Source organism: Pipistrellus hanaki (genome assembly GCF_964339955.1).
Source record: "Pipistrellus hanaki genome assembly, chromosome: 14".
Lineage (NCBI taxonomy): Eukaryota > Metazoa > Chordata > Mammalia > Chiroptera > Vespertilionidae > Pipistrellus > Pipistrellus hanaki.
In genome coordinates this window covers 44055768-44080783 of record NC_140516.1, presented here as the reverse complement: position 1 = coordinate 44080783, position 25016 = coordinate 44055768, and the positions used below count along the sequence as shown (strand labels likewise).

Genomic DNA, 25016 nt, shown 5'->3' with positions numbered 1-25016 from the left:
CTGTCCTGCCCCTGGGCTGCCTGCCTCCAATAACGCAGCTGTCTTGAGAGGGCAGCCTGTTACTCATACCAGGTACCTTTCCTTTCATTCCATTTAGTTTGGGGTGGAGCGTATTCTTCTCCCCCTCTCCCTCCCCAACGTGACACCCACTGCCCCGTGACTGATGCTGTGCGATCCTCCCAAGGGCCAGGAGCCCCGTCACATCTCCCTCTGCTCCTTCTCAGCACTGGCTGATGGGTAGGAGGGGGAGGATTTATGAGGCTGAGCAGCACTGAAGTACAACCTGTTTTTCTCCTCCCAGACTGGCTGTCTGAGGAGCAGGGGCTGTGGGCGGAGAGAGCTGATAGGCAGTTTCTCTCCCTGCTTCCAGGAAACTCCCAGCGGCTGGGGGCGGAGTGGCCAGAGGCCAGGGACAGGTAAATGCACCTCCGCTGGTGGGAGCCGTTTCCACTTAAACACACTGCAGCAGAGTGGCCTCCTCCCCACCACCCCGCTCACCACCACAGATGAAATAATCAGTGTGAGAGCTTGTGTCTCCCGATAAGATGCAGATACTTAATTTTCTTCGCAGGGGAGGAGAAATAAGCCGCCCTGGGATGCTTGGGCAGCTGAACAAAGCTGGCTGGCGCTGATGGGGCGGGTGCAAGGCTGGAGCGGCCGGCTTGCCCATCACACTCATCCTCTCCAGTTCATCATGAGGTGGCTCTCTGCAGCCTCGGTGGATGTAAGAGGTCCTCAAGGCCGGAGTGACTAGTGTCTGGGTATCATGACGGGCCCGCAGCCTCCCTCCCTGCCTTACTCAGTGGGTGACTCTGCCTGTGATCACTGCCTCGTGGCTTTGGAGCTTTGTCTCTGCCACAGCTTCCCGAACCTCCCAAGGCCAGTGCATCAAAGGACAGGCACCGTTCTGCAAACTGTTTCTGCTCCCAGGCGAGTGGCAGGGTGTGTGGGACGTCAGGGAAAGGCCTGAGCGTAAACAGCTGGTTCTTGGTAGAGCATCTAGCACTGGGCCTGCATCACAGCAGGGCTCCCCAAATTCTTGTCAAATGAATGAATGAATCAATAAATGAACGCTGGGGATTCCGAAGGGTGTGGCAAGCAATATGGAGGCAGCTCCACACAGCCTCTGGCGTGTGCTGCCCAGCTGGGAGCACTGGCTCTGCCACTTGCTACCTGTGCAAGCGTGGGCATGCAGCTTGATCCCTCTGTTCCCGTTTCCTCATCCATACAAGCGGGGGTGATAATAATAATAAACAGCAGTTAAAATAAAATATAATAAAGTAAACAGCAGTTATGTGTAAAGCAGTTAAAATACTGCCTGGCATATAGTAGGTACCATAGGCGTTTTTGTTATTATTATTAAGACTAGATAGCCGAAACCGGTTTGGCTCAGTGGTAGAGCGTCAGTCTGAGGACTGAAAGGTCCCAGGTTCGATTCCGGTCAAGGGCATGTACATTGGTTGCGGGCACATCCCTGGTGGAGGGTGTGCAAGAGGCAGCTGGTCGATGTTTCTCTCTCATCGACGTTTCTAGCTCTCTATCTCTCTCCCTTCCTCTCTGTAAAAAAATCAATAAATATATTAAAAAAAAAAAAGACTAGATAGATAGTTACTCCAAGGAATTGAATGCTACTTTTAACCGGAAGCTGTGGATTTCCTTAGTTTGTAGGCATTTACCCTCTCGCCCCACAAGCCCCTTTCACACACACAGACCCATCTATTGCAGTAGTCGGCAAGCTTTTTTGGTAAAGGGCCAGATAGTAAATATTTTAGACTTCACACATTACACAGTTCCTGTCACAATCACTCAGCTCTGCTGCTGCAACATGGAAACAGCCACAGACAGCGTGTAAGTGAGCGAGCAAGGTTGTGCTCTAATAAAACGTTATTTACAGAAACAGGAGGCTGGCTCGGTTTGGGCCACAATTTGCCAGGCCCTGACCCATTGGGATGCTACCATTTTACAAGACTACTCAAATTCTACCTCTTCTAAGAAACCTGCTGCGAGATTTCACTCCCTGGGCTTCCGAAAGACTGGTTTTGGAGGAGGCTTAGTGTTGTGGAAAGAAGAGGCAGGAATTCTGGGTTTAAGCTCAGCCCTACCGCACAACTTTGAGCAAGCACTTAATACCTCCAGAACCTCAGTTTACTCATCTGCAAAATGGGTATAAAATGTTTCCCCTTGTTTAGCTTACAGGGTGTTGTGAAGATCAAACAGAGGAACACACTACTCAACAAGGGGGTCTGTATGGTGCCGCTGGTGTCCAGGGCAGAGCTGGGCACTCAGTAGTACATGCTGACGGCACTCAATCCCAGTGGTGGTATTCGGTGCAAATGTCACAGCAGACATACTGCTGTGTGTCAGTATGTGTACTGATCTTCCTGGCCAGGTGGAGAATCAGGGAACACAGGCCCAGGAAAGAGAGGACAGCATTTCCTGGGACAGAATCTACAGAATGCTAGTCAACTTGAGGGGTGTTGCAGTCAGAGTGCAGTGGGTCTGAGCTGCAGGCCAACCCTGAAGTTTTCAAAGGGCTATCTGGTGAGAAACCTGTATTAATTTCTTGGCGCAGAGGCAGAAAATCACCAGATTTGTTGACAACAGGTCACAGAAAGAGCCACTTCTCTAATCTCCTTCCATTCCTGGAAACTGGACATCACAATGCACCCCTGCCCAGACTGGCACCAGGACTGTCCAGGGAGACAGGTGAGCCCATGGATGCTGCCACAAGGTGACCCATGCTAGGGCTTTCCTGCGTTTTAGTGCAGGGGCAAGCCTGGCATCCACTGACCCTGAGCTCAGGGATCCAGGGAGCTGGCGGAATCAGAGGGGGACTTGAGATCCAGGCCCTGACCAGCTCCCTCACAGTGCAGAAAGGCCAGTGCTGGGCAGCACCATCCAGCAGGGGCTGGGTCAGAGCTGGCTCAGCACCCAAGCTCCTGTACCCAGACTCACTCTCCTTCATTATGTCGATAGGCCTTCAAAAGGTGGTCTATCCTTGAAGACGATTTTCACCAATGGAGGAAGTTTTGGCTTGTTATTTCTTGACACATCCCTTTTTTATTTAAAAATAGCAAAGTTGCCCTGGCTGTCTTGGCTCAGTGGATAGAGTGTCAGCCTGTGGACTGAAGGGTCCTGGGTTCAATTCCAGCCAAAGCATATGCCCGGGTTGCAGGCTCCATCCCCGGTAGGGGGCATGCAGGAGGCAGCTGATCAATGATTCTCTTTATCATTGATGTTCCAATCTCTCTCTCCCTCTCCTTTCCTCTCTGAAATCAATATAGATATATAAAAATAAAAATAACAAAGTTGAACCCTTTCTGGTTTGGCTCAGTGGATAAGGCGTCTGCCCGTGGACCAAAGGGTTCAATTCCAATCAAGGGCACATACTTTGGTTGCAGTGTCCTTTCTGGCCTGGGCCCTGGTCAGGGCTCATGCAGGAGGCAATCAATCGATGTTTCTCTCACATTGATGTTTCTCTCTGTGTCTTTCCCTCTCACTTCCACTCTCCTTAAAAATCAATGGGAAAATATCCTCAGGTGAGGATTAACAACAACAACAAAAATAATAAACAATAGCAAAGTTGCTGAGTGGGTCAGAAAAAAGAATGGATCCATTTAAACCTCAAATAAAAACAATTCAGGCAAAATCACAAACGTTTAGAGAAACTTGTCCTGGGAAGACTGCTCTCTCTGACCCACTAAGTAGAAGAGCCGCTGAGGGCCAGAGCTGAGATGGAAGAAAGAGAAACCAAGGAAGAGCTTCGTAAATGACCTTTATTTCAGGAGGAAGTGGAGTAATTTAAACAGCGGGGAGGTGAGAAAAGCTTCGGAGGGAGTGCAAAGGGGACTTTCTGGAGACAAGTAAAAGGACGTGCAGAAGCTGGGAAACCCTCTTCGGCCTACTCATTCATGGCGGGCACTTGGGACACAGTGGTGAGGGGAAGAATGACGGTCTGGCAGCCTCCAGTGCACAGAGGCGCCTTCGGGACATCCAGCTCATTCACAAAGGCTGGAATCTATGAATGAACTCGACTTTGCCTGGTGCTGTCATAAGCTCCATGCTCTAATATTTTTGGGCCCTTTGAGCTGTCTTTCTCCTGAAATTCTCCTCCCTGCCATCTCAGTCTGACGACATCCTAACCATCCTCTCATTCACTCCCTCACTCATCAGTATGTAATGAGCACTCAGATTGTGCCAGGAGCTAGAGATCCGACTATGAGCAAGACAAACCGAGTTCCTGCCCTCCCTGAGCTCATGTTTGGGAGGAGGTGGAGGTGGAGAGGAAGGCAGACATCAGTCACTAGTTCACTCCATAGGTGATACTGCAAGACAATCACATAGCTGCTGTGAAGCCGAAGTACAGGGTGTTTGGAGCATGTGACGGGATCCGGCCTAGTCTGGGCAGCCAGGAAGGGCTTTCTTCAGGAAGTGACATTTGGGTGGAGCTCTGGGGGCTGAGTATGAATCAATGAGGAGGGGGCGGAGGGCATGGCAGGAAGAGCTGCCAGAATGGGTGCAGACTCTGGCGGGGAGAGGGGTGGCTTCTTTGAGGACATGAAAGGCAGACGTGAAGAGTGGGACCCAGCGGGGCGCAGGGAAGCAGTGGAGGCATGGGAGGGGGGATACTGACAAGACTAGAGTCATTCCTTGAGGCTATTGACTTCAGAAAAAGAGAAAGGAAGGAGAGAATCAAGGTGATAAACATGAACCCCCAGCTGAAGGTCAGAGTCAGATAAGGTATAACGGTGCAGGCATGTGGAAGGCACTAGGGAGTGGTGGGGTCTGTGGAAACCTAAAGAATATATATACTGTACCCAAAGGTATTTAAATTTAAGAATTAGTTAAAAGTTGTTACTGATCAAACAACAAACTCTGCGGGCCAACACAGTCTGGGGTACGTGATTGTCAGGGAACAAGTTGCCTGGAAACAAAATATTTGGAGGAGGGAGCCGGGAACTGCTTGACCATAGAACCAGGAAAAGAGCGAAGGAGCCCTCGGGTCCTGTTCCCCCCGGGGGCCGTCAGATAGTCTGCTCTCCACTGTGCCCCTGGCGGCCTGTCTCCCCCCTCCCCCCCCCCCAGCTTGCGTACTGGGCCTCATCTGTCCCTAGAGTCACTCCCTTCTCTCCAAAAGCAGCCAAGGGCAGGATGGTAACTGCTGATTTACCTGCATGGTGAGATGGGACAGGGCCCCGTGCTTACCTCAGGAAGGCCTGGCCACTGACTGCCAGCACTGTCCCCCTGAGCTCAGCGAGACTGGTAGGCTCCCATCACATGCAGATCTGCGGGGGAAAGAATCAGAAAAAAGCACAGCAAGACGTTGAAACAGATGCATAAACTGAGAAAATAAGATCAGAGAACTGACCTGCTCATTGATTATTTCAGCGATAATTTCCCAGCATAATTTTGAGTCATTTGCATCCCATAATTGCCTCTTTCAAAACGTGAAGGAGAGGGAGCATATTTAGAGACCTCCTCTGTTCTCCCTTTTGACAAAATACATGGCTGGGCTTATTATAAAAGCAATCACATGTTGGATCAAAAAAACCATTATTGCTTTTTCCCCTCTTTGCTCTGATTTAAACATCCTCACACGCACGGAGGGGTTTCCTGCAGCTGACCTCTGCTGGGCTGTGCAGAGGGAGGGTGCTGAGTTTTCCCTGTGTTTGCTTTCCCTGCAGCTCTGATGGAAAACTAAAATCATTTTTCCAGCTCTTTGAAGGGCAAACCTCTCTCTTTACTCCGCAGGAGGACGAGTTTTCCTCTGTCTCATAAAGAAACATTTTTAAAGGTCATTTCAATACATAAACATTTTTCTTACCACACACATGCATGGAATTTGTTGTTTTTGCCACCCCCAACACAGAAAGCGGAGATATTCCTTGATGGGAACTCACTGTCTGAGCCAGAATTCTTAAATGACAGGTTCATGAACAGTAAGTCCCCAAATGCAGTGAAAATGTGTGCCCTCTTGATGGTCCCATGTTCATTTCACTCAATGCCAGACCAGCGCATGGTTTATGTTCATGTATCTACTCTTTTCCTCTCAGTCCACAGGACTCCAGTGAGGCTGACTTTGCCTTGAGTCCCAGAAAAGGTTGGGACAACCAGAGAATCACAGTCTCTGGTTGGTTCAGGATTGGTCACCTGACCAAAGACTGGCCAATCATAGTCATTTTGGGCCTTTGGTTCAACTACTAGGAAAGAAGGTTCTCTCCCTTTTGTGTGGTACAAAAGCCTGAGGGGCCATGAGGCTTGGACTGTCATGGCCACTTTGTCTCCACAAGGGGAGGAGGAGGAGGACGGAGCCAATACAGAGCCCTCCCTTATCCCTTTTCCTTTCCACCGTTTCAGTTTTTCATGGTCCAATATTAAATGGAAAATATTAAATGGGAAATAAACAGTTCATAAGTTTTAAATTACATGCCATTCTGAGTAGTCTGATGAAATCTCAGGCCTTCCCACACCATCCTACTCGGGATGTGAATCATCCCTTTGTCCAGCATATCCTGGCTGTATACCCTACCTGCCCTTCAGTCACTTAGTAGCTGTCTCAGTTACCAGATTATTTATCAGAGAGAGGGGGCGGGGAGAGGGAGAAAGAGAGAGAGAGAGAGAGAAAGAATACATTCACATCACTTTCATTGCAGTATCCTATATAATAAAAGCCTAATATGCAAATTGACTGAACTGCACACTGACCATCAGGGGGCGGACATTCAATGCAGGAGCTGCCCCCTGGTGGTCAGTGCGCTCCCCCAGCGAGGCGCCGCTCAGCCAGACACTGAGTTCATGGCTGGAGAGAGCCTCTCCCACCTCCACAGCAGCCTCTCCTACCTCTGCAGCAGTTGGACATCCCCCGAGGGCTCCCATACTGAGAGAAGGCACAGGCTGGGATGAGGGACCTCTGCCCCTCCCCCCAAGTGCACAGATTTTGTGCACCAGGCCTCTAGTATTGTTATAATTGTTACTACTATATTCTATTATTAGTTATTACTGTTCATCGCTTAGTGTGCCTAATTTATAAACTAAACTTTATCATAGTATATATAGCGTTTGGTACTATCTGCAGTTTCAGGCACCCGCTGGGGGGTCATGGAACATATCGCCCATAGACAAGGGGCTTCCACTGTATATTACAAGATGAACTAAGATAAACTGAATCCTGGTGACATCATTTGAGCATTTGAATCTATCCATGCCTAAAGACAGCCCTCCCTCATGAACTCCTACAGCCCAGCCAACAATAGATTTCCAGTTTTTCTGAGTCAATCTGGATTGGGCGTTCTCAACCTTCTGGATACTATCTATCCAAACATAAAGCAATGTGGCTGGTTTCAGGATACAATTCCAGCAGTATCTACCCCATATTCTCATATCTGTATGTTTTCAACTTCTTAAAGCACCTTGATCAACGTGTTATTGCATGTCATGTCATCCAGACGGTTCTCATGGGAGTTTTCCCATATCATCTCCACGTAACAACTGGCTCTCCAAAGTGAGGTGGTGGTACACAGCAGAGCCCTGATTTCCCAGCAGGCCCCAGAAGAGCCCGCCCTTCCCACATCCTCTTTTTTGGAAATGAAACATGAAACATTCTCCCAACTATTCAGGAAACAGTCTAGAGCAGGACATCGAAACGCAGGGGTTCTTACTCACAGCAGCCTCGCTTGTAATGGGCAAAAATTAGGAAATAAAATCCCGGTGCAGCCTTTGGGGTCTCTACATAGTGAAGTGTAGGAAGCCTTTAAGAAGAGCTAAAGATCCAAGAAATTCCAAGTGAAAAGGCAAACATTGTGTGTGGTGTGCTGTTGTCTTGAGGTTTTACAAAATGGCAAGGCTACACACATACGCCATCTGCAAGCTTGGATATGCATAGACTGCCTGGCAGAAGCCAGTGAGAGTGGAGAAGGGGTCTGGGAGGCTGGAGACGGGGATGAGAGAAACTCATTTCCCCACCATATACCCCAGCTTTTCCCTTTTGAATTTTGTACAATATACATTTTTTTTTAACCTGTGCTATGTATTTTTTTAATGAGATTGACTAATTAAAAAAAAGAATGACAAGAACAACTATAAACATATACCCATTTCAGTGTGGAGCTACACACAGGGCTCTGAGCTGGTCTGTGACTTGGCTCCTTCCCACGCTAGGGTTTGTTCTACTTCAATGCTGATGGGGTTGGGGTGGACAGATTGGGAGTCAATGTAGAGGGCTCCTAGAAGGAAAAGCCAGAAGGGCTATTGAGACAACTAGGCTACATTTAAAAGGAAATATTTGAGGGGGGGGAGGGTGCTGAAAGCGGTGATTAAAGGGATGCAGGGCCCTACAGCCGGGAAGAAAGAGGCAGCTGGTTTATTTCCTGAAGGAAAAGGAAGGTCCTGGGTCCTCGGTGTATTCATTCAATGTCTTCACCTTTTCACTGTGTGTCTTTCACCCAGTCATCTCTCTGCGCTATGTCTGCAGAGGCCAGGGCCTTGAGGGCCTCACCCTCCAATGCTTGTTGGGGACCTTATTTTGGACGGAGGGGTATATGGCTTGAAATCTTATATGAGAAAAGTCATTTAAAAGTGTTCTAAGCTCCAGAGGAGTGAACAGAAGAACAAAGGATGTAAGAACTAAGAACCTCATGGACCCCATGCCATCCCCTGAGAAGATAGATTAGAAAGGCAAGGTCCACAGCAGGGAACAGCAACAGGAGCTGGGAATCCCCTTTGACAAGGGCAGGTACCAGCCCCTGAGGAGCAGGAAGGCTGAACAACAACCTGAACAGGCACCTGTGGTTCAAGAATCAGCTTGTTGAGGGCCAAATGCTCTTCGCAGCAGTGATGATAACCACAGTGATGACCAGGAGAGCTCGGGGTCCTCTCTCATCTTCACAATGTTTGGGCACCAAGAGGGGCAGGTGCTGCAGATAGGAACTACTCCAGCATCAGGATGTCACTGAATGTATAGGACGGTCTGACCCTGAAATGTCCTGCAGGTCCCAAGGGGGAACGAGATGGACAGAGATGAGCTTCACCGATGTCTTGGTCTGAAGCTGTGTCCTGACAGTGTTCACAGCTGTTCACTATTCCAAAGTGTGAACAGCGCACATCTACTTACCTAGTCTGCTGGTGGTGGCCATTGGCTTCTTTTCACTTTGCTTTCATCACAGATCAAGCTGCTTTTCATCACTGGGTTCGGGTACACATTCTCCTTGGTTCCGAGGACTAGGTCTCTAAGTGAAATTACCGCTCATGGCCCAGATTTATATTCAGCTCTCGCAAATGCTTCCAGAGTGTTCCAAAGGCTCTCACTGGCTTGTTCACCCACCGGAGAGGTCCTCCTGCTCTGCATCTTCACCAACGCTGGGAATTATGAGACTTCCTCGTTTCTGGAGATCTGGTGGCTGGCTGGCTTTCCTTGTGGTTTTAATAGTATTTTCCTGGTGATAGTGAGGCTGAATGCTCCTCACATGTTCACTGGACCTTAGGATTCCTCATGTAAAATGTCTGTTCATGGTTTTTTTTTTACCCATTTTTATTTGAATTGATTCTTATAACTTCTTTAGTAATTAATTTGCTGCAAACATCCCCCCTCTTCCCATTCTGTGGCTTTTCATCCTTCTGTGCCTTTCCATGAATAGAATTTCTTGAATCTAATGTTGGCTACATCATTGCTTCTCAAATTATCTGTGGGTGATGAACCCTTCCTTTCCCCACCCCTCTCACCCTTATTTCCATCAGTGGCACATCGATATGTTCTAAAATAAGATTATGAATATAAATTAAAAATCTGAAAGACCAAAAAGGTACTAAGACAAATTGCCAAGGGCATCTCTATGAGTGACTTTTAATTCTCTACTAGGTTTTCTTCAAGTGAAGCACCTGTATTGAGCCAGACACATTTAGACACGCGACAGATGCTGTAGAGTCTAAAGTGGAGGATAAAGATATCTGGCTGGCCTGGAATGCTGAGAACAGAGCGTGACAGAGGAAAAGTTCGAGCTACCAGACATGAAAAAGAGGAACACGAAGACTAGTGTAATGACAAAATGTTCTCAAGCAGAAAAGTCTGAAAACAACCAGATTAAGAATGGAATATATCCGTTCCTAGCATATTTCTTGCCATATGAATGGTCTACCAGAATCAACAACAGGGAACACAGTGTTCTTACTCATTTACATGCCATCACGCACAATGCTCCATGGGTTTATCATTTTGGGGAAGAAGTCTGCTAGCATCAGAGTTGGGAAATACAAGTCAATTAATTTTAGACGAAGCAACATAATCTATTTATGGCATTCCTCATTAAAGTTTTGGTTTCAAATCATCCAATGTCAATTAATTTGTCTGTGTGGTAACTGGAGTATTTTCTAAACTTTGGGGGAGTAAATTCAGTGTGGCCTGTTTTAAGTAGGTCTCCTTGAAAAGCCATAGTGCACATTAACTTTTTGTTGAGCTCAGTTCTAAATGGGTCACTCTTCTGGGCCAACTTTTCCATAATTAGAGTCAGAGACAGAGACAGAGGGGCAAAGACAGGAAAAGAGAATGCACTATGCCAGTTGAGTGTGCACGCATAAAAATTACGTGCTCATTTTTCCTGATTTCCTTTCCTCCCAATTCTGATCTGGCCGATAAGTGGCATAAAATTAAAATTGAAAGTGGTGAATCTTTCCTGACTCACTTCAGTTTTCCACATGGTCTCACTGTCAGTTTGCTAAGCAATAAAGACAAAAAATGGGAAGTATCTCATAGTCTACTAGCGTCATGAGTGTTCAGATTGTGCGTGAATGTGGGAGCTCAATGTGAGCGTGTTGAGTATGTGAGTGTGTATTGTCCATGGGTATCTGTTGGGTAGTATGTGTTGAGTATGTGTGGGGATTGAATGTGTGTGTCAGTTGACTATAGGTTATGTGTGTTGAGGGTGTTTGTAGGTTGTACATGTTGAGTGTGTTGAATGTCTATGTATTAAATGTCTCAGTGTTGAGTGTGTATGTGTGTTGAGTATATATGTTAAGAATGTATATTTGTTGAGTGTATGTATGTCTACAGGTGTGCCCATGGTTAGGTCACCAGTGTTGCATCAGGAACTCGAAGGGCTGCTCCCAGAGTCTGCTTTCTTTTGTGTGCTGGGCAGCTCAGCGCAGATGAAACAGCAGAGGCCAGCTATTATTTACTTGGAAGGGATTACTTTGAGTAATTTGGAAAATCAGAGAGGACACCAGGGCTGGTTTCTGTCCCCAGCCCACATTGTGATCTCATGGTTGGGATCTTAGTCATCTCTTTCTTCACTGGACTCACAGCCCACTTTTGTTCCCTTTGAAATAAGAAACTAACCCTTAAATATCCAGAGAGAATCACTGGATTGGGTGCATTTCACCAAGAAAGTGTGTGGGGGGTACTGGGTGAAGAAGGGCAATAACAGTAAATTGACTATCAAGACATAGGCTCACAGGCTCTTGCCCATGAACCCACGCAACGGATGTAAGACGCTCGACTAGAAGGAAAGCTCTTCAAGGCCAGGGATTTTCTTAGCCCCCTTCCCACCTCTCCCACACTTGGCACTATTAACAATGACAATAGCTAACAGTGGGTACCTGCTCTGTGCCAGGCCCAGCGCTGAAGCTTCACTCCAGTGGACAGGGTGCCATATGATGAGGCCCCTGCTGACCTCAGCCTTCTCGGCTCTTACCCCCCACCCTTGTGCTCTAGCCACACCAGCCTTTTCTTCATTTCTATCTCAGGGCCTTTGAGCTTGCAGCTCCCTCCCACCCTCAGCATGGTCAGCTCTGTCAAATGCTGCTGAAAGGCCAACTAAGTTCAGGATAGAGCAGGCAGCACTGGACTGGGGCAACACAGACGTCATTGGTCGGCTGGACAGGTGTGGTCTGAGTGGCTCAGGGACACAGAAGCCCAACCGCCGAGCAGAGAGGAAACAACGTGGAGTGAATAAGCAGAGATGATAATGACAAAAACTTTTCCGTGAAGATAAGCAGAAAAATGAGGTGATGGCAGGAGAGAGCTGTGGGGTCACGGAGGGATTCTGTTTGTTTGCTTGTTTCCTTTTAAGGTAAGAGATAAGAGCCTGTAGATGGAAATGACACAGGCCGCTGGCTCAGGGCCCAGATGCAGGGGAGAGACGGAGTAATTTCTTGGAAGAGTCGTTTTGGAGAGGAGTAGAGTGAAAACGGGATTTGACAGGAAAACTGTCGATTGCCAGGTCCTATTGAATTTTCTCAACAAATTTAATGCCCACAAAATCCTATGAGGTAGATGTTGTTATTCTTTTCATTGTATAGATGAGCACTCTAAAGGCCAGAGATAAAAGTAACTCGCCCAAGTTCACGCCACAGGAAAGTGGAGGAGTTGGGTTTTGAAGCGAAATTCTGATTCTTGGTTAATTACAGGATCCAAATGCAGGGTATGAAGGGTGAAAAGTTAGCTCCGTAAGTCAGAAAGAAACCTGAGAGTGTGAGAGAGACACCAAGGCCCAAGGCTCGCCATTCAGATGCTAGAGCAACGGAATAGTTCCCATGGCTTGTAAATAGGGAAAATTTTCAAGATTCTGCTTAGTTGCCAAAAAATGCACCTGTTAGCAATGTTCCCTTTCTCAGCCGGGAGGTGGACATTGGATGTTTCTCTGAGCCGCATGTCTGCATTGTGTGCTTTTCTGTATGTTACACCTCACCACCAAAGGCGTAGACGGAAGCCTGAGCTGCCTTATCGATGGTAGATGATATGTGATCACTTCCCCTCAAGATGTGGCCCAACTCTTCAGTTCCCAAACTTGACCAGTCACTAGAACCACCTGGGGGAACTTCTAACGTGAAGAGTCCTACCCAGGACCAGGCGCTCACAATTCCCTGGCACAGGGCCCAGCACTTGCATCACCAGAAAGCTCCCTGTGACTCTAAAATTGGGAACTGCAGGCCTCAAGCACGCCCATTCCGTTAAAATCAATGTTTTCTGTAATGTTGTTTCCTATGGCCTTTAGAGATGCTCAAAACATGACTCATGCCAGACAGAAGCTGGTTAATTCAACAATGTCCTACCTTCTGCCCCACACCCTGAACCTGACCCTACGCCTTACCTTCCTGGTCTTTCCCTTGCTGTGTACCATGGAAATAAGAAACTATATGCAAGTACAACGTGTTGTAAGAAAAATCCTTTAGCTTACACAACAGACCATCATAAAAAGGATGGCATCTCTTCCTTCTCTTTAGCATTCCCCTCTTTTTTTTATTTTATGTTTTTATTGATTTTTTACAGAGAGGAAGGGAGAGGGATAGAGATTCAGAAACATCGGTGAGAGAGAATCACCGATCAGCTGCCTCTTGCACACCCCCTACCGGGGATGTGCCCGCAACCAAGGTACATGCCCTTGACCGGAATCGAACCCTGGACCTTTCAGTCCGCAGGCCGAGGCTCTATCCATTGAGCCAAACCGGTTTTGGCTAGCATTCCCCTCTTTTGACACCTCCTGGGGAAGGACCCCATAGCACCCCGAAAAGAGAACTCTGTACAGACGTTATGGGGGGGGGGGGCACTTACACACACGTGGGAACTGACCGGCCTCCTCACTGAAATGAATGGAGCATCAGTCAGGTGCTACCCATGCTGGGAAGGCCAAAGCAGGGTGCTGGTCGTTAAGGAGGTGTTCTCCACACTCATCTTTAAGCTAGAGCCTAGAGCCGCTGAGAAACCATAGTGACCATGGCCACTCCTGGGAGGGAAGGCAGCGAGGCTCCAATGGGGGTTGATGTCTCAGAAGGTGAGAGCGGAGACTGCAAGAACCAGCCTGTGTTCATGATCAAGGCTCCCAGAGGCCTGGAAGAAGCCCGCTCTGGGAGTATCACTTTCCCTCATTCTCTAGCCTGGAAGAAAATACAATCAAAACACAGTTCCAGTGGCCGCCCCGAGAAGGAGGAAGAAAGGAGCGTGAGTTCAGGACTTGCTTTGCGATTCCAATCTCGGGAATGCGTAAGAAACAGCGGTGCCTCCTGAGCAAGGATGCGCTGTTGAAACTTGACTCATCCTTGGCAGTTTATTGTGTTTCTCCCCCTCTCCTTCCTTGTGACACAGAGGAGTGAGGTGAGTAATGCAGCGAGAGAAAAATAGATCCCCGAAAGCCTTCCATTATGCTGAGAGCCTGTGTCACCAGCGGTGGCGGCAGGGGGTGTGGTCACCATCCATTACGGGGAAAAGCCAGAGCTTCAGACTCCCTCTCCAGGGCTATTTGCAGTTCTGAAAGCCCAACAAGCAGGGACTCAGAACTGATAAGCACAGAGACTCCCCAAGCCCTGCCAGGGAGTCTTGTGAACACCACAGCGGCTGAGAGCACATGTACACAGGAGTCCCCAAGGCCACAAAGAGGAAAACAGCCATCCACTGCCTGCTGCCTGCCAGTGCCCTCCCCGCAGGCAGAACTACCTCTTCTCCCCAGAGTAAATATAGCAAATACTTACTGAGCGCCTGTTACATGTCAGGCACTAAGCAAAGCATTTTCCATGGATTATGTAAACAAATTCATGTGTGTGCGAACGCACATATGTACTCAAATGAGGTGGGTACTAGTAATATCTCTTTTTACAGGTAAGGAAACTAAGGCTCAGTAACTGGCCAAGAATTACCTGGCTGGTGCAGGACATAGGCCTGGGCAGTCTTCAAAAGGAAGCTCTAAACAGCCATATTATATAGCTTAGCTAAGTAGTTATTTGCCCAATGAACAAGAGAAATATAAGAACGCATTTCTGTTGCTTCACTGACTTGTGTCATAGCCTCCCAGGTCTTATTCTACAGACAGGAACATGGACGGATCCATGACCCCGGGTGTCCTGAAATCTTTGTTCCCAACGGCCTTCTCAGACCTCAGAGGGAAGATAGGGGAGGGTGGAGGTAAGGAGGAGAGATCAACCAAAGGACTTGTGTGCATGCATATAAGGCTAACCAGTGGCCATGGACAACAGGGGGTTAGGGGCATATGTGGGGAGGGGTTTGGGATGGGAATGGGGGATGAGGACAATTATGTGATACCATAATCAATCAATAAATTTTAAAAAAAGAAATGTAAGTTTAAACACAAAGAATAAAAAAATAAAGGGAAGAAGTGGCGGGTCAGTGCCGGAGCCAGGGCTTGCTAACAAGGCAGCAGTGGCTACGAATCACAGGCAATTATGTGAAGCTTCTTTCTCCATCACAAAAACTTCCACATAAAATAAAAGGATTATAGCCTCCGACCTTCCCCGATGCAGGTTTAAAAATACATATTAAGTTCCACTATATCAGAAACCCATTTTCCCCTCCTGCAATTGACCACATTATCCTCTTACCCAGCAGGAACCGAGCTCAGGGAAAAAATAGATGTTTGTCTCAATGGCATTTTCTTATTCAGCTAATTGATTTTTTAAAATAACAGTAATGCCTCAACATCCAGCCACTAATTACCAGCAGCTTTTTATTTGCACTATCATTAACTTCACAGCTGCCTTGCCGGTGACAAGTGGCACCACAGAGACGTCAGCTGCAACCATTAGATTCTGAAAGGAAGGACATGAAAAAGGCCAGATCCCCCCTCTGCCAAGGTCAGCGAGAGCTTGGGGTTATTTCAGCAGCACAGGTGCACGACTTCAAGTGGAGGAAACCGCACGTGAAACCATGTTGGGTGGAAGGGAGCTTGGAGAGCATCTGGCCCAATCCCCCCATTTATAGATGAGGGAACTTGAGGCCCAGAGAGGTTTAGTGGCTTGCCTACAATCACACAGCTGGTCACCTCCAGTGCTGGAATAGAAGCCCATGCTTCCTGATTCCTAGCTATTTTTATAAATTTTAAATTGAAGAATAATACAGAAAAATTTAAGTGTACGGCTTGATTAATTAAGTGAACACACTTATGTAACTACCTCCCAGGTCAAGAAATAGACCATTTCTAGCATCCCAGAAGGCCCCCCAATGCTCTCCTTCCATTCACTACACAGTCTCCTCTCTTCTCTGTTTACAGGTAACCATGACCCTGACTTCTAGAAACAGACTACTTTGGCTTAGATCATGTTCTTTCAATAAAGAGCTGTTTTATGTGAACTTTGGCTATTTGGACTTAAAAAATAAATCTTCCTTTTTTTTTTTTTTTTTTTTTTTGGAGTGTATCAGATAGAGCATTAAGAAAGTATATTCCAGCCCTAGCTGGTTTGGCTCCGTGGATAAAGTGTCGGCCTGCGGACTGAAGGATCCCTGGTTTGACTCTGGTCAAGAGCACGTGCCCTGGTTGAGGGCTCAATCCTCAGTAGGAAGCGTGCAGGAGGCAGCCGCTCAATGATTTTCTCTCATCACTGATGTCTCTCTCTCCCTCTCCCTTCCTCTCTGAAATCAGTAATATATATATGTTAGGGGATATATGCTAGGGAATATATATTAAAGTATAACTCAAAAGGAAACTCCACACCCATTAAAGAGTATGGGGTCCCCCCTGGGAGTTGAGGAAAATGTTTGAGAACTCGATAGAGGCCAGGATTGGACAACATTGGGATGTACTAAATGCTACTGAATTGTTCACTTTAAAATGGTTAATTGTATGTTATGTGAATTTTACCTCTACAAAAAAACTCATCACTTAAGATATGTGCATTTCATTGTTTTAAATTAAACTAAAAATAAACTGTAAAAATATTCAACTTAAAAAAACGAGCCGAAACCAGTTTGGCTCAGTGGTAGAGCGTCGGCCTGCGGACTGAAAGGTCCCGGGTTCGATTCTGGTCAAGGGCATGTACCCAGTGGGGGGTATGCAAGAGGCAGCTGGTCGATGTTTCTAACTCTCTATCCCTCTCAATTCTTCTCTGTGTAAAATCAATAACATATATTTTTTTAAAAAAGAGCATATCCCTACATTGCCACCTGTGTGTTTTTCTCTGACTTCCTTCCCATTGCACTGCCACACGGCTTTTGTCCTTCCCCCTCCACTAAACGGTCCTATCAGGGCTATCTTGTCAAAGCTAATGGCTGGTTCTCTGTCCTCATCTTATTCAACCTCTGGGCAGCCTGCGGCCTAGATGGTGACTCTCTTGTTCTTGAAGCACTAGGCTGTGTCCATGACATCATATTTGTCTGGTGTTCTTACCTACTGGCCCTTCCTCATTCTCCTTTGCTCCTTCTCCTCTTCTCTGAATGGTGCAGACCCAGGCCTTAGTTTTTGACCATTTTTCTTCTTTCCTCCAGTTGGGTGACCTCATCCAGTCCATCTGTCTGTCTATGATATGCAAATAGGTCTCTCCAACCTACACATTTCCCTGAACTCCAGGTGTGGCTAACCGTCTGCCCATGTGACATCTCTGCGTGGATGTCTCATAGAGCTGAGACAGAAATAGAATTCTTTCCTATCCTGTTTGCTCCCCAACTCGGCTTTCTCATTTTTGTAAATGGCATCATCATCCATCTAGCTGCTCAAGTTAAAACTTAGTCATTGTGCCTGCACTATCTCTTTTCCTCACACCTCACTTCCAAGTTATCACTGCATCCTATTGGCTCTGACTCCAAAATGTTCCTAATTCCCACCACTTTCTTCTGTTTCCATCTCTGATGCATCACTGTGGTCCAGAGCCCCTCCATCATCTCTTGTTTGAACTATTTAATTATCTCCTAATGGGTCTTTCTTACTTCCCTCTAGTCTTCCTTTAGTCCAACCTTCCCCCAACAATGAGGATGCTGTTTTTGAAAGGTAAGTCAGGACCTGCTAACACTCCAGTGAGTGCCCGTTGAATGCAGAATAAAACCCAAACTCTCACAAGGTCCAGGGGTCTGCCCCAGCTTACCTGTCCTTTCACCTCCCTCTACTGTTTCCAAACTCAGGATACTCTAGCCATAATCTCCTTATTTCTGTCTCCTGAACAGGCCAATCTCATTCCTGGCTCCGAGCCTTTACATTTGCTCTTCTTTCTGCCGAGAGCATTCTTCCCCAATCTTTGGACAGATGCCTCTTCTTACCATTATGACCTCTTCATTATGACCTCACTCAAATATCACCTCCTCCTCTGATAGACCATTTCCTGGCTATCCTCACTAAAAACAGCCTCTCCTGCTCGTGATCCTATTTAATCTTCTTGATATCTCTTATCTATAGCTAAACTTAGGTATGGTAGACTAGCTGAGAGGCTGTCTCATCCTTCTAGAATGTAAATTCTTTGACAGCAAGGACTATTTTATTCATGGCTGCATCCCCAGTGCTTAGAACTGCCATTGGCAATAGATGACACTACATATATATAAGTTGACTGGCTGGACCTCATCAATTCATCTGAGAAGATGGGAAAGCAGTTATTTATCATAAGATGGTCTTCATTATTTATGGTTTCAGGATGCCACGTTTCAAGTAACAGAAACCAAATCCAGGTTTTGTTAAACAATGGTAACAGAAGGCCAGGAGTAGGCCCGTCTTCAAGAACATCTTGGCATTAGATACTCAAATTATACCAGAATGATTGTCTTTCAATTTCCCCTTTTTGCTCTCTTGGTTCTGCTTTCCTCTGGATTGTTTGCACTTGCTGGCAAGCCCTTTCCATTCAGTGGCTCCTCCCAGCTCTGTGCTCACATTCTACATTGTACAGTTTAACAACCACAGCAGGAAGAGAGCTGTCCCTTCCTGGTAGTTCCAGCAAAAATCTCAAAAGTGACTTTCATTGGACCATCCTGGACTATGTCTAGAGGGATGGAATATGCTAATTAGTCAAGTCACCCATTTCTAGATGGAAGAGTGTGACTTGGAGCTGGCATCACCAGAGCTACATAGTTTAGAAGTCTACCCCACACTCCTCTTAACCTCTCAGAGGCCAGAATTGGGTCTTAATCTCATGGACTTAACCTCAGACCACTCAGTCTCCCACCCAACCTCACCCTGGTGGTGGAAGAGCTTCTCCTGAAGCAAGGGGACTGTGTTGAGCCTGCTGAACACATGAAAGTTTTAGAAAGACAGGGAGTGGGAGCTAGGAAGCTAAGGGTGAGGATAGGGGTAGCATTAGCATTCATTACAAGACACAGTGAGCATTTCTAATGAAAGTCTATAGTTTAAAAAAGTGTCTGTCTCTAGATTAGTTCATGTAACCCTTACAATAACGGCAAAGTGGCAGTTCTCATCCCGGGGTAAGTCAGAATCATTCAAATAGTGATTCTGATTGGAAGGTCTGTTGTGGGGCCTGGACAGGGGTGACTCTGATGCCCAGCCTGCACGGCACACTAGGGCTATAAGCTAAGTACCACCAGGTATGCCAACAAAATTTCAGCTCAGTCTCTGCCCTGGGAAGCCTACACTAAATGTCAATTAAGAGACTGAACTCTGAGCCAGAGGAGTTGGGGAGCGGGGGGTAGGGCTCCCTCTAAGCCAGTGAGCTGGGGATGAATAAGACTAGAATAGAGAATGTATCCAGAAGAGCCTAGCATACGCCAGTGGAATAAGATGGAACACTTGTCAAAATTCATGTGCCATACTCGTCAGAGGACAAGACTGCTTTCTGGTTTGTTGTCATATTAGTGCATGAGAAAGGGAAGTTTTCTCATCTTGAATGTGAACTGAAGAAATTGAGGTTTGTTTCTAGGACTCGGGGAATCAGTGCTATCTGATATTCCCGATACTTTGCTGGAAGTATTAGCCAAGCTTCCTCTTTGAGCACAAAGGGGATTTTAAGAGACAACGATTGGGGCTTTCACATATTTATGTTTTAAAAACTAGACTCCTTGGTTGGAAAAACCCTATGAGATCACCTCTCTGCTCTACCTGACCTGTGCCGGGGGTGGAGGGGTGAGAGGATTGGGGGGGTCGGGGATGGTAACTCAATAATCTTAGAAAAGGTGGCATTTAGTTCCTCCTCAAAGCAAACTTAAATAAACCTGATTATATCTAGCCAGGCTGCAAAGTGATTAGGAGGAAGCTTAGAAACAACCAAGAGAATATGGAGGAAGTTCGTAAATTGGGTTACATTTAAAAATTCAATTAGTGACGGATGCAGAATAGAGTTTCCTTTAGTGAGTATTAACTCCCGGGCAAGAGGCTGGTGTTTCACTGATAGCACAGAAGGTGAGTCATGCAGCACTGGCTCAGCCAGGCAGGGACAAGCGTCACCCACTCACTTTGATGGACTCACCCCACGCATAGAAATATGCAGACAGATATTGATTTTTTAAGAAGTCTACCATTACTCATTGCTCTTGACAACTTGTTTTCCTTCTTTGGTATACCTTTGTTGTTACTACTTCTGCCGCATCTAAACTGAACTCTCAAGGGGTCTCACACATGAACTCTCAGAGGTAGAAAGGGAATCGGCAACAGACTCCACTGGACACCCTGCTGGAATATTGCCGCTCCCAGGTTTCAAGACCCAGGCCTAAGTTTATGTATTAAGTGGGTTCTGAGTGAGAACTCTGGGGAGGACAAGAGATATCTATAGAAAGGACAAATGTTATCCAGTAATTTAAAAAAAAAAAAAAGTTCATACTTTTAAAGTAGGGGGTCATCTATAAACTTTCTAAGAGGCTGGTTATCATCTGGGAGCCCCTATAAAGAAAACATTAAGCCGAAACCGGTTTGGCTCAATGGATAGAGCGTTGATTTGAGGAATGAAAGGTCTCAGGTTCGATTCCGGTCAAGGGCATGTACCTTGGTTGCGGGTACATCCCCGGTGGGGGGTGTGCGGGAGGCAGCTGATCGATGTTTCTCTCTCATCGATGTTTCTGGCGCTCTATCCCTCTTTCTTCCTCTCAGTGAAAAATCAATAAAATATATATATTTTTAAAAACTTTAAAAAAAAAAAAAAAGAAAACATTAGGCCACAAAGAAGAGGACTGGTACAGGCTGGTAAGAGCTGGCTGGTTCTCGGCTCTGTACACAACCAGCTTTGGAAGATGGAAGATGGAATAGAAGCAAGAGTAGGCATGTGAAAGAGGGAAGCTGATGGGGGTGGGGGTTGGGTGACTGTGGCAGAGGCCTCCCTACAAAGTTAAAGATGACTCTATCTGTTCAGCTGGGAGATCAAACCTGTCTGTGGTTCCATCTTTCCTGGTCTGAGCTGGTCTCTAGGTTCAGAGAAAATCATTTCCCTTGTGTCAACTCTGTAGTATCTCTTCATGGTGGATCTCACAAGCTGACAAGTAGAATGTAATGAGAACAACAGACAATATTTTGAAAGAATTTGGGCCTTGTTCTGGCAAGTGAGTTGCTTAAGCTCATTCCAGATAGACTCACAAGGGGGCCTACTAAACATTGGTTAGAAGCAAAGACCTCAAGAATATGAATATTCAATAGCATGAGAACTATTCCTTAAGAAGTAGCATAAAAAGCAAATGAAGGTAGTCTATCAGCTATGGCTGGGAAAAATACCAAAAACAAATTTCACTGGAAAAGATGGCTCTCCCAGTTTAAGCCAGCTGGTCTACTCAAGTCATGCTCATGATCATAGAAAGTGATCACCTTTGGAGGTGAATCATTTAGCTCTCTTGGTGGGAAAGTAAGCCCAGTATGCCTCACTACCCTCAGGTCTCCTTGCCTAGGCATGTGTACAAAATTCCTCTTGGGCCTTTGCCCCAGGTTCTTGTCTGCTTTCTCACGTGGATATTTTTATCTTGTGAAAGTTTACCAAGATCTTAATGACTAAAAATTAGATAAGATCCATATAGGTAATCAATTCATACTCAAACACACTCTATTCAGGCATTCATTCATTCATTCATTCAACAAACATCAAGCATGTACTGTATGCCATATTCTGGAGACCTTCAGATAAGAAAAACCTGATCCTAAAGGTACATCAATAATGAGAGCACAGTGGAACACTAGATACAATAAAGGTAAGTTAGCACAGGATGCCATGACATCAAAAGGAGAAGCATGTAGACATCTAATTCCGCCTGGAAAAAGGGGTCAGGAAACTCTTCCAAGAAAAGATAATCCTTGAGTTGAGGACTGAAGGATGAGTACAGATTAGCCAGGGAAATGAGAGAAGATACTTCCACAAAAACATACCAAGATTGGCAAGGCCTACACCAAACTAACAAGTGATTGCACAGCAAAGGAAACTATCAACAAAATGAAGACAACCCACTGAAAGGAAGAACACATTCGCCAATGATACAGCTGATAGGGGGTTAATATCCAAATTTATAAAGAACTCAAACAACTCAACACCAGAAAAACAAACAATACAATTAAAAATGCGCCAATGACCTAAAAAGACTTCTCCAGAGAGGACATACAGATGGCCAACACACATATGAAAAGATATTACTAAGCATCAGAAAGATGCAAATTAAAACCACAAGATAGCACCTCACACCTGTCAGAATGGCTATCATCAATAAATCAACAAACAAGTGTTGGCGAGGATGTGGAGTAAAGGGAGCTCTAATGCACTGTTGATGGGAACGCAGATTGAAGCAGCAATTGTGGGAAGCAATGTAGAGTTACCTCAAAAAATTAAACATGGAGTTCCTCTTTGGAGAATATATCCAAAAAACCCCAATACACTAATTTGAAAAAACATATGCACCCCTATATTAACTGCAGTGTTATTTACAATAGCCAAGATTTGGAAGTAACCCAAGTGCCCATCAGTAAATGAATTGATAAATTAAAAAAAAAAAAGCTATGGTGCAGTTACACAATGAAATACTATTTGACTGTAAAAAAAAAAAAAAAAAAAGGGAAATCTTACCCATTGCTATAGCACAGATGGACCTGGAAAGTGTTATGCTAAGTGAAATAAGCCAGTCAGGGAAAGACAAGTACCATGTGATTTCATTCATATGTAGAATCTAGTGAACAAAATTAACTAACAAACAAAATAGAAACTCATAGAGAAGAATGACAACTATCAGAGGGGAGAAGGATATGGCGCTGGGTGAAAAAGATGAAGGGATTAAGCACACACACACACACACACACACACAAAAACAACAACAACAACAAAAAAAACCCACAAGTAAACACAACTTGCAGATACAGACAACAGTGTGGTGATTTCAAGAGGGAAAGGAGGATGGAGGAAGAGAGAAGAGAGTATGGGGGATAAATGGTAATGGAAGGAGACTTGACTTAGGGTGGTGAAAACTCAATATATAATATCATATCGAATTGTACACTTGAAATCTATATAATTTTATTAACCAATGTTACCCAAATAAATTTAATAAAAATAAAAATATTTTAAAATATTTTTATTGTTTGGGTTTTGTTTTTTTTACAGAGAGGAAGAGAGAGGGATAGAAAGTTAGAAATATCGATGAGAGAGAAACATCGATCAGCTGCCTCTTGCACACCCCCTATTTGGAATGTGCCCACAACCAAGGTACATGCCCTTGACCGGAATCGAACCTGGGACCCTTGAGTCCGCAGGCCGACGCTCCATCCACTGAGCCAAACTGGTTTGGGCTAATAAAAATATTTTTTTAAAGAAAAAAGAAAAGAGCCCTCAGGAGATTTGGTGATGTGATTTTCAGCTTTCACCTTCTAGTGTAAGATTCAATTTTCTTTGATCTAATAAATTGTTTATTTCTTAAAAAAAAAAAAAAAAAAAAAAAAAAAAGATTGGCAAAGCCACCGAGGTGTGATACCATGGCTCATTTAGAACCCTGCGAGTGACTTGGTATGACTAAGGCTGGAGGTTTTGCAGGACCCAGATCTTGAAGGACCCTCTAGTCTAGGTCATGCTAAGCTATAGAATCTACTTCCAATGGGATGGAAAACCACTGGGAGATTAAAAACTGGAAAGTGGCATGTTAAAAGAATGATTCTGGCAGCTGAGAGAGCAGGATGATAATTTAGGAGGTTTTCAAGCTATTTGCTTTTTTAGGCTGAACATTATTTTTTAGTTTTATCCATGTTGATACATGTACCTTGAGTTCATTCACTTTTATTAATTTCATGAGTATTTATTTAATTATGGATTTAAATGCACTGCACTCCCCCCCCCCCCCCTATTTTTGGTTGGGGGACATTCAGGTTGTGATTTTTAAGTTTTTTATTTTTTAAAATCAAAGCTATAATAAATTTAATGTGTCTCCCTTATTACATAAGCAAGAGCCTCTCTGAGGGAGCTGCTGGTTTGTGAGGGGAGCCCACCTTCAACTTGACAAGATGCCAACTTGCTCTCCACTGTGGATAGAACAATATGGACTCTCATCAGTCGTGCATAAGTGTAACTGTTTTCTGGGGGTTATTTTTCAAACTTTTACACTTTCTTACATTTGATGGGTTATAGTTTTTGTGGATACATCCCTGATTATTTATAACTTTGAGTATTTTTTAAAAAATGTATTTTATTGATTTCTCACAGAGAGGAAGGAAGAGAGAGACAGAATCAGAAACATCAATGAGAGAGAAACATCGATCAGCTGCCTCCTGCACGCCCCCTACTGGGGATGTGCCCGCAGCCAAGGTACATGCCCTTGACCGGAATCGAACCTGGGACCTTTCAGTCCGCAGGCCGGCGCTCTATCCACTGAGCCAATCCGGTTTTGGCAACTTTGAGTATTTTTAAACACATTTTAAAAAAAATCCTCACCTGAGTATATTTTCCCGTTGACTTTTAGAGAGAGAGAGAAAAATCCAGGTAGGAGAAACACATAGATGGGTTGCCTCCTGCAGGAGCCCTGACCAGGGCCAGGGTCTGGGAGGAGCCTGCAACCGAGGTCTGAGCCCTTGACCAGAATTGAAACCAGGATCCTTTGATCCACAGGCAGATGCTCAGATCCACTGAGCCAAAAATGGGTAGGATTTGAGTATTTTTAGGTATTTATTGGCCATTTGGGGCTCTTTCGTATGTAAACTGTTTCTTCATATCTTCTCCTCCTCTGACTTCTTATATGTTTTTAACTTTTCCATTGGATTAATTACCTGTTTTCTTAATGATATGTAGGATTTTAAAAAGTATTCTGGTTACTAGTTCTTCATTGCAAATATCTTCTCATGGCATGTCTTTACCTTTTTAATGATGCTTTGGTTGTATACATGATTTAAATTTTAACAGTCATTTTAAAAATCTTTCCAAGAATGAAT

At 45.4% G+C, this 25016-nt stretch overlaps 1 protein-coding gene and 1 long non-coding RNA gene across 4 annotated transcripts in view; one reads left to right on the top strand and one right to left on the bottom strand.

The window, feature by feature from the left end:
• Positions 1-25016, top strand: part of SMNDC1 (survival motor neuron domain containing 1) — an 88681-nt gene that overhangs the window by 42689 nt on the left and 20976 nt on the right. The gene's annotated exons all lie outside the window — the stretch shown is intronic.
• LOC311632228 overlaps positions 2748-25016 on the bottom strand; it is a 32570-nt gene continuing 10301 nt past the window's right edge. The window contains exon 3 of one of the 2 annotated variants that reach the window (XR_014796736.1): positions 2748-5285. This is a non-coding gene — a long non-coding RNA (uncharacterized lncRNA). The remainder of the gene's footprint in view (positions 5286-25016) is intronic. The other variant, XR_014796735.1, reaches the window with a different exon arrangement.